We start from the raw sequence: 9602 nt of genomic DNA on the forward strand, positions 1-9602 counted from the left end.
TAATAAAGAAATAAAATACCTTAATGGATAAAAAAAGATACCAAAAATAAAATGAATTAAAAAAAAAAAGAATTTAAGAAGGCCCTACTTATATATACTTCTAACCAAAGGGGAGTTCTAATACAGTGGGCTTCCTAGCATTAGAGCATGAACCAGAACCTCCATCTATTGCAACAGATTATAGGTCTCATCCTAGCTCTGACTAGCTTTTGAAGTCATGTTACTATCACCTCAGGTACTACAGTGATAAAGTTCATAGAAGTAATAATCAGGCCTGGCCTACCTCATGCTATTTGGATCACTCCATAGTTACACTGGTTCATACCTCTCCATTTTTTTAGCACATGCTGGAGATGAGGAATCCAAGCTCCCTTCAACCATGACCAGATTTTCATACCATTACTTCACTCCTGTTCTTTCACCTCCCTTAAATTCATAAGTCAGTTTCCTTCTCTGAGCCACCCATAATAAGAGAAACATTTGACATATAGTGGAAAACAGAAAAATCCCCACAAAATGACGAACTCCTATAGTCTGAAAGCAATGATGTAAGTACAGAGTTCATTACACAGTATGAAAATACTATTGACTACAAAACTGACTTAACTGTGTATAAGCTGAATTAGTTTGAAAAAAGTCTTAAAGAGCCGTTACGGTAACACTTTTTTAGTCCCTGCCAAAATGAGAATTCACACACCAAGAATTAAGAGCACTGCTGAAGTAATAGTTCAAACATCCATGAAACCGTTCTTTTGAAATTCTTGATGCTAGTACATAAAGCAGTGCACAAAGGCATACGGTTGACTTATGCTGGGTAAGAAAAACAGTCTGCCAAATCAACTGTTGTAATAGAGAAGTTCAGTTTATTATATATCCTCCTACAAGAGTTAAATATACTTGACAGTATTCTTTGAAGTGTAATATTTTAAGACTGCTCATTTTTTATAACAGACTTGATGACTAGTAACTGTGTTAGTACACAACACTTAGTACTCTGTTACTTGTCTGAGACAGTTAACGTATTTTACTACCATGTTTTCTTGGAGATATAAGTGTAGATTGCATTGGTCCCAAACAACACCAGAAAAAGCATGTGCTTGAAAATAATCACATTTAACATGTGAATATATAGCATATTTCAGCTCAGTCAAGAGTTTACACCTGAGGCAGAGTCTTAACAATTGAAGCTCATGTTTGTAAAGTTTGATAACTCTGTTCTCTGCAAGCGTATGCTATACACATTTAGTTTATAGTATTAGTAATATCTTCCATTTATATAGTTCACTTCATCCAGAAAGATCCCAAAGCACTTTATGTACTGTATAGAATTATTTCACCCACCTCTAAAACACACTGGCCTTTTCATATATTTTTGTCTTGGGGGAGAACACAGATTCTCTTCCTACAGTCTTTCAAATATAGGGGATTCAACAGATCACATTTCATTTCAAAGTTTTTTGGCTATCAGTACAACAGAGAGCTAGTAAAAAAGTTGCTAGCTAAAATCTGAGCTTTAATACCCTAAATGTAAAGTGCAGCCCAAATGCAAAAAAGGATTCATTTATCACCACCACCTTACTCAGACTGCTGCTTATGTATTGAGATCTGAATGTTAGTAATGACAGTTTTCTGTGTTTTCCTCTCTTTTTTGAAAAGACCTATAAAACTGCAGAGCAAACAGAGAGTGAGCTACAGTCTATTCCTTCTATGCATCAGCTTTGTTTACTAAACTCTAATCAGTTGCACCTGTGCAACCACATTAAGGTCACTCAGGGTTGCACAGGTGTCAACTCAAGGCACAATTCAAAGAAAATGAATGTGCATAGCACCACTGAGGTCAAAATTCAAGATACAAAACTAAGCAACCACAAGACCAAGTCTTCAGGACTCAACAGAAGTAAAAATTATGCTTTTCTAATGAACTGAGCATATTGGATAGTACAGATACACACACACTAGAACAGCATATCATTTTTTTAAAAATAGAATTGCTGTTCTTCCCAGCAAAATATTTTAAACAAATTTGCCTTTATTTTCTGCCCTTCTATTATAGATTTTCAGTCCAGGCCCCCTTGTATGCCCTTTCCCACTTTGCTGTCCTATCAGCCTTAATGGTACCATTTGCCTAGCATGGTGTGTCCTCAAAGCCCCAGTTTTTGTGACCTCACGGATTCCTCCAGCTCCAGCCCCTGCCCCCTTCCCCTGCTTCTTGCAATCTAAAGATTATAAGATGATCAGATAAGTACCTTAATGTATTTATTCTCAACACCTCTTTGAGATACTACTATCCCCCTTTTACAGATGGGGAACTGAGGCACAGAGACTAAGTAGCTTGCCCAAAGTCACACAGGAAGTCTGCAGAAGAGCAGGGAACTGAGCCAGTCTCCGAAGTCCAAGATTTACTCCGAAACCACTGAACCAACCTGCTCCATGCAATACCTAAAACTATTCAGATTTTTTCTAGGCAAAGACAGGCTTAAGTTTCAACCCGGAAGCTGTTTAAATTGTTGAAAGCCATAAACGTACACAAGGCCTACACCTCCCTATGCAGATAACATTGGGTCTAAATGGCTCATGTAATTCTTTCAGTCAGAAAACTTAATGCAATTCCTCCAACATTAGAGAAACACCTACACATTCTAGATGCTTCTGCATGTCCTTTGCAGGGAAAAGTGTTCTTCAGTGTTAAGAAAATGAACCAAGTTTCCTTCCCTCATAGTAATAAAATCCTGATGCTCTACCTAGCACTAACAGGAAAGTCTTTTTGGCAAAATAGTATATCAATTCATACATAAATGTTTACACAAATAATTAGGTTTCATCATATATCAAGAGTTCCTTAAGCCTATATGAAAGTTATTTTAAATAGTTCTTCAAAGCCATAATTTCAGAGATCCCCTAAAGAGTATGAAAATTGATTAGAAATAGAGCCTTGCTCATACCTCTTATATGTATTCATTTCAACGTGCGTACACAAATCTGATTTTCACTTGAAAAACTGAATTTGAAGAGTCAAGTTCTGACCTCTCCAGTTTACATATGAAATAAAATGAAAATACATTAAAGCAAAGCAAAAATTAAGATTAAAAATTAACTGTAATATGAGTATTTTAAAACCCTGCTTGTCTGACCATAGACACTAGGATTCTGATACTTATTGTTATAGGTCTAATCTAAGCTCATTCACTTTTGAAAAAGATTGCTACCCATCAGTTTCCAGAGCTGTTTAATTATGCTTCAGTTATAAAAAACTCAAAGCATGGATTATATTCAGACTGCCAGCATAATTTGGACCTTAGTGACGATATTTTAACTATTTGCTCCATAGTAGTTATATTCTAGGCCGCAAATATCTAAGCTACCACATTTTTTGGCATTAAGGATCGTGAATTAATTATACTGTGTATTCTCATAGATCTATAAGACAAATGAGAACAAGGATTTGTGGGGATCCAAACTCCACTGGACCTTTGTAAAGGTATTTTTATATTATGCTAATTATTCAAACAGTTTTACAGAAAAGACACCGTCTTTCATCACAAGCTACTGTTAAAGTCAAAGTCAAACTGACAAACTATTATTTTGACAGACTGTTGGAATCAAAGAAAGTGCACACTTCCCCAGGCTGAAAAGTGTCCTTGCTTAAGATTTATTGACTTTCCACAAAGCTTCTGGCCTGCTAAAGAAACTGTTTGCTGATGTGCATCATCAGTTCTGCAAAACTGGGCCCCAAAAATATGAAGTAACAATTTAGAGACAGTCATGAAGTTTTCCGAAATACACTAAATTTTGAATGTTTGACATGCTTGGCACTACTATAACCAGCATTTCATTCTCTATTAAATTCAGAGACTTGTAATGCATATAGGCAGTGCCCTAAACTCTTCCTATACTACCAGAAATCTACAAAAATTGTTCTATTGGCTTATTATATGTTTATCCTGTGGTATAGTCACCCTTTGTTTATTATTCTGGCAATAAAACCTCCTTTCCTTTTGTAATCCAGTCAGAGCTACTAAGAAAAGTCACAGAATGCACTTGAATATCCTCTCCTTCCTCACTCCTCCTCCCACCCCCGCTTTTCCCTTTTACAATTAATAATTAAACCAGGGAATAAAAAGACAGCCTTTTTTCCATATATGTGGCTCAATCTTCCCCATGGCCTGATGGGGACATCAGTAGTTTATTTTTACTACAAAATTAATAGAACACCACCTACAATTTTGCAATTAGCCTTTACTATTGGAAGTAGCAATTTTTCACCATCTCAAACATTTAATCCTATGCAGTATCACCATATATATTATAATCAACTGCTACATACCTGCATGCCACTAAGTATTTCATTTACATAGCACTGTCTATTCTACAATATCCCAAGATTCTTCACAAATTTAGACTGATAAAAAGCTTTCCTTGGAGATATCTAGAGGTGGATGAAGTTAACAACCCAACTGTAATAGCACAGAGGAACATACCAGCTTAAAAAAAGAAAAAACATTTTTCTACTAAAATTACCAGAGTGACTTTAGGTAAGTAGAGGTGTTACCTTGGGTAAATATTCTACACTTGCACAACAATGTTAAGTGATCTTTAAAGCCCTTCATTTCTGGTTTAATTCTGGAAGTTTATCAGCTTTTATTCAAAAAAATTAAAAACAGTAGAAAATTGGTAAAAACAGAAAAAGCACAGCAGACGTGAGGGGGTACTCATTATGAGATCACTGAGGAAGCCTTCTGCTCCCTGCAGCAGTCAGGCCACCTCAGCAGCCAGGACCCAGCTCCCTGCTCATCTTGTTCCCACTGAACCAGGGGAGTGAATGGAACTCCGCTGAAGAGCCAAGGTCAGGTACGGAGCAGAAGACTGCACCTTTTGAGTACTGGTCCTTTTGCAGGACATTGCCTCCTCCTTACTCCGCCAGCCCTTCAGCCCTATCCACTTTCCCTGTGGAAAATTCCTGGGTCCCAAAAAAGCCAAAACTCATGTTTAAAAACAAAACAAAAAACAACAAAAAACAAAACAACAACAACAAAAAAACCAGAAAAACCCAAAGATTGGCTTCTCCAAAAATCTGGGAAATTTTCATTTAAAAAAAAAAAACCGGCAAAAACCAATAATGAAGGGTCTTAGAGATCATTAACAGCAGCAAAAGCAACTCAAGGACCATAAACTGTTTTAAGTTTTAGCCCAAGCAGCCTGCAACAATATAGTTCTCCCCAACACCATGCTGAGGAATTAGTTCAGTACTGATTCACAGGGAATAGTGACAACTATCGAATCATCATTTTCTGCAGCACATAAGTATTTCTGAGGCTACATCTACACTACAGCTGGGATCGACGCTCTGAGATCAAGCCACTGGCAGTCAATTTAGCAGGTCTAGTGAAGACCCCCCAAATCAACAGCACATCGCTCTCCAGTCAACCCCTGTACTCTACTCCCAATGAGAAGAGTAAGGCAAGTCCCACATCAACCCCCCGCGGTGTAGACCCCACAGTAACTCGACCTAAGGTACGTTGACTCCAGCACTGCGTAGCGTAGATCGACTTACCACAGTAGTCTAGACATAGCCTGAGAAGTCTCCCATCCAATTATTGACCCAGCTAGTTGCTGCTAACACAAACACTATCAAGTTTTTTAAAACCACACCTGTCCAACCTTTATCCTACCTACTATTGTTATATTGAAGATAAATTTTTTCTTAGTCTTTTCCAATTCAATATAGTTTTTTTTCTGCTTGTTTACTTAGTGTAAATGACAGTATATAAGGTATTGTCAAGTTCACAGTCTCCCCTGTACTGTCAGTTATGCCTTTGTGTGAATCCCTCTCTCTCATCAATAAGAAAGATTAACATTTCCAAAAATGGGATTTTGGTTTCAAAGCCATAACAGTTGGCAGGGAGTGACAGGGACAGGTGAACTACCTGCCACTACTTTTAGCTCACTTTTTGGAAGTTAACGACAGGCTCAAAATGCACAGCATAATTGAAAGTAAGAATCCTAACCTAACTCTTAACAACAGGTTTCAGAGTAGCAGCCATGTTAGTCTGTATCCGTAAAAAGAAAAGGAGTAACTTGTGAACTGTAGCTCATGAAAGCTTATGCTCTAATAAATTTGTTAGTTTCTAAGGTGCCACAAGTACTCCTTTTCTTTTTACCTCTTAATATTATCTCTGCAGACTGTTGAATATAGTTTCTAATGAACTGAAAGCCCGTTAGTTGGGAGCAGCGGGGGGGGGGGGGGGGAAGAGGCAGGGGAAAAAACAACTGATGGATAAAATAGGTATAGACATGGGTCCTACCTTAATTAAAATGCAAATTAGCTTTAAATCTCAAACATTGCAGACAAGCTCACAGTTAAGTGTGTTATAATAATTTAGTTTTTATGACAATCAGTTAAAATAAACCAAGACCAGTATTACCTTTAATCGTACAACAACAACTGGAAGTTACAGAGCAAAGCTTCATCTCAGACAGAGAGCTTTTTGTGCTGCACTGGGGTAAAGTGTAGCTTAAGTCTATAAAAAGGAAATAGACAAATCCAACAGATTCACATTGTGACTTAATTGTCCAAAGCTATTGCTTTCACTTGTGTGGTCAAAACTGTTTGTTCAAATATAGCTCTGTCTTCCAGCATAAAATATATATTTAGCAGTGCATAGAACAAGGGAAAGAATAGAAACTTATCTCTTCATTAAAAAAGGACTACAAAGTTCATATAATGAGCTCAATAATCCAATGACAAAGCAGATATGGTGCACCTGACTTCAAAACAAGTGTAACGGCTTACTAATATCTTTGGAAGTGACTACGCTCTTGCAATAAAGTTACTCGTGGACAAAATCTAAATGAAGGGAAGTTGCCAAAACTAATGCTTTTACCTTAACTTTAGTTTTGAATAAGCAACTGAACAGTCTTCACAATACCGTTATCAAATTCTAATAAATGCAATAACTACTAAAACCTCATCCACACTTGGAACTGAACAGCATTTGTTTAAATGCTTACACTAAAATGGTGTGTCTGGACAATGAAGATGAAGCACAATGTTCTTAAAACAGTTTGACTTTCATGGTTTAGTTCTCTTGTAGATGGAGCCTTGAATGAAAAAAAAGCAGTTTGAATGGGACAGCATTTTCTTTCCAGAAATGTCAACAGGTACTACATGCCCTTTCAGAAAGTTTTGTACTACGTTTATTTAGGCTGCCATATATGCTTTCTTATTCTGACTACTTAACTATATTGTAAAATTCAAACAAAATTGAAATCTATATGCTTGTTAACTTAAATTGTAAATAAAATTAAATTAGATTAGTTATAATCTTACAGCCAGACGTAAATTTACCTACAGTCAAACAGGCAGGTAAATGCATCATCCATTCAAAGATATTTTGCTTAGCTAAATAATCAGCCCAGATTCCAATCAAGTTACATACCATGTCCACAAGATTCTCTTGCCAGTCTACCAGATTCATACTAAAGAAAAGTTTTTTCCTAATGTAAGACAGGTCCATATGAAAGTCAACCCCTTCAAAGCTACACCAATCTGGAAATTCAATGAGTCATAATCACAATTTTCATCTCATCTTTAAGCTGCAGTTTGAGATTTCAATGTCAATATAATACATATATGCAAATTTTTGAAAAGCTACACGAGTTGATCCCAGCATGCATACCTCTCTCTCACGCACACAGACCAGCCAACAAGTGCTTCTAAGTAGATAACATCAGAGTTTGTGCCACACTCAGAAGACAGAAGTTGCAAAGAAAAATGAGATCAGCCTTTTACCTCTGGGGGTGTTACAGAGTCTCAAATGCTTACCAGGTTAATTACACCATAAATGCATAAGTTTTCCCCAGGGTAAAACCCTTACCAAGGCAGCGATTGTTAAGAGTGAGCCTGAAACATGTCTCATACCATAAAGCTACTAGAAAACAATGACTTTCTTCAAAAGACTTCATAGTAAAATAAGGTATTTTGCCCAGCAGTGAAAATAAACTCCCTCCAGACACACATAGGTGCCCCATACCTTGGATGTCTCCACACCACCCACACTCTGCTCCTCTTTCAACCCCCTTCTCACCACACTCAGAAATACCCCTCTGCCCCTTACACCACACCCTCAAATGCCCCCCCACCTCATCCCCAAATGCTCCCACCCAGACACTACGCCCCCACCCCTCAGCCCCATCCATGCACCATACCCAAAAATACCTTTCATCCGCTGCCCCCCACACCACACTGCCAAATGCCCCCACCCATTCCCTAATCCCAAAAAGCCCCCACCCCACCTCCATACTCTGCTCCTCTTTCAACCCCCTCCTTACCAGGCTTAGAAATACCCCTCTGCCCCCCACACCGTATCCTCACATACTCCCTACACCTCCTCCCCAAATGCTCCCACCCAGACATTACAAACCCAGACCGCTCTGCCCATCCATGCCCCATGCCCAGAAACACCTTTCACCCGCTGCCCCCGCACCACACCCCCAAATACCCCTCTGCCCCCGCACCTCACCCCCAAATGCTCCCACCCATTCACTACACCCCGAAACGCCCCCTGCCCCCCTAAAACCCCTCAGCTTCCCACTCCGACACCACCCCCTCAAATACACCTCACTCCTCTGCCCCACGCCCCCCCCCCAAAAAAACCCTCACCTCCCACCCATTCCCACTGCCTCCTGCCCGCCCCCACCGCCGGGCCCTGCCCTCACCCCCGCACACGGGGACCCCACACCCCTTCCCGCGCTCGAGGAGCGCCTGCTGAGGAGGCCCGGCCCCTCCCGTGCGGCTGCTACTCACTGGAGTCCAGGGCAGGTCCAGAGGGAGCCCCAGTGAGGAGAGGGAAGGGGGGGGGGGGGCAGCACACAGCGCGGCTCCCCTCTGAGAGCCGCCGCCTCGCCCACTCCGCGCACAGCGCAGCGGCCCAGCACAGCGCAGCGTCGCCGGCTGACTTTGACTTTTTTTTTTTTTTTTCCCTTCTTCAAATGAAGAAACTTTATCCGTTTCCCGCACAAACAACAGCAACGGGAAAGTAACTGGACCTCAACCACTGCGCATGCGCCAATGCCCCCCCCCCTCTCCCGCACCTCCCATCAGGCCGCCTAGAAGCACAGGGCGTGCAATTCTCCTAAAGGTATTGGTCAATGCAGGGCGAGAGGGGACGGGCCATAAGCCGCAAAGCATCGTGGGACGTGTAGTCTCTAGAAGGGCGATCCCGCCGAGCTCTCGCCACTGAAAGGAATGGGGAGCACTGCATTCTGGGACTTGTAGTCTCAGTGCGTCCAACCACAGGACTAAGGCGCCTGCGTGTAACACCTAACACCGCGGCATGTTTGGCGAGTGGGGGCAATTCCCAGTGTCCAAAAATCACGAGGCAAGTCTCCTGAAAAATGCATTGGCCGAAACCCCTGAGATTCTAAAAATAGTAAATTCTGGGCTTTTTCTATTTGCCTGGAGGTTTTCGAGCTGATTAAGGTTCCCATTTCCAAGCTTTTCCTTACAGGCACGCAGGCAGGGAGTCGCTTATGTTAAATGAAAGTTGACATTCTCACATAGGCAAAATCATGACAGTTGGCAACAGTCTGGTTCTACTTTCTGG

At 40.5% G+C, this 9602-nt stretch overlaps 1 protein-coding gene across 7 annotated transcripts in view; it reads right to left on the minus strand.

The window, feature by feature from the left end:
- Positions 1–9146, minus strand: part of PLEKHA1 (pleckstrin homology domain containing A1) — an 82661-nt gene extending 73515 nt beyond the window's left edge. For 3 of the 7 annotated variants that reach the window (XM_038409959.2, XM_038409963.2, XM_038409961.2), the window contains exon 1: positions 8804–9146. The gene's annotated coding sequence lies outside the window, so the exon portion shown is untranslated. Of the gene's footprint in view, positions 1–7008; positions 7099–8803 lie in introns of all 7 variants that reach the window. The other 4 variants (XM_038409960.2, XM_043518161.1, XM_043518160.1 and 1 more) reach the window with 2 other exon arrangements.
- Positions 9147–9602: the final 456 nt, after the last annotated feature.

This window comes from Dermochelys coriacea, chromosome 7 (genome assembly GCF_009764565.3).
Source record: "Dermochelys coriacea isolate rDerCor1 chromosome 7, rDerCor1.pri.v4, whole genome shotgun sequence".
Taxonomy (NCBI): Eukaryota; Metazoa; Chordata; order Testudines; family Dermochelyidae; genus Dermochelys; species Dermochelys coriacea.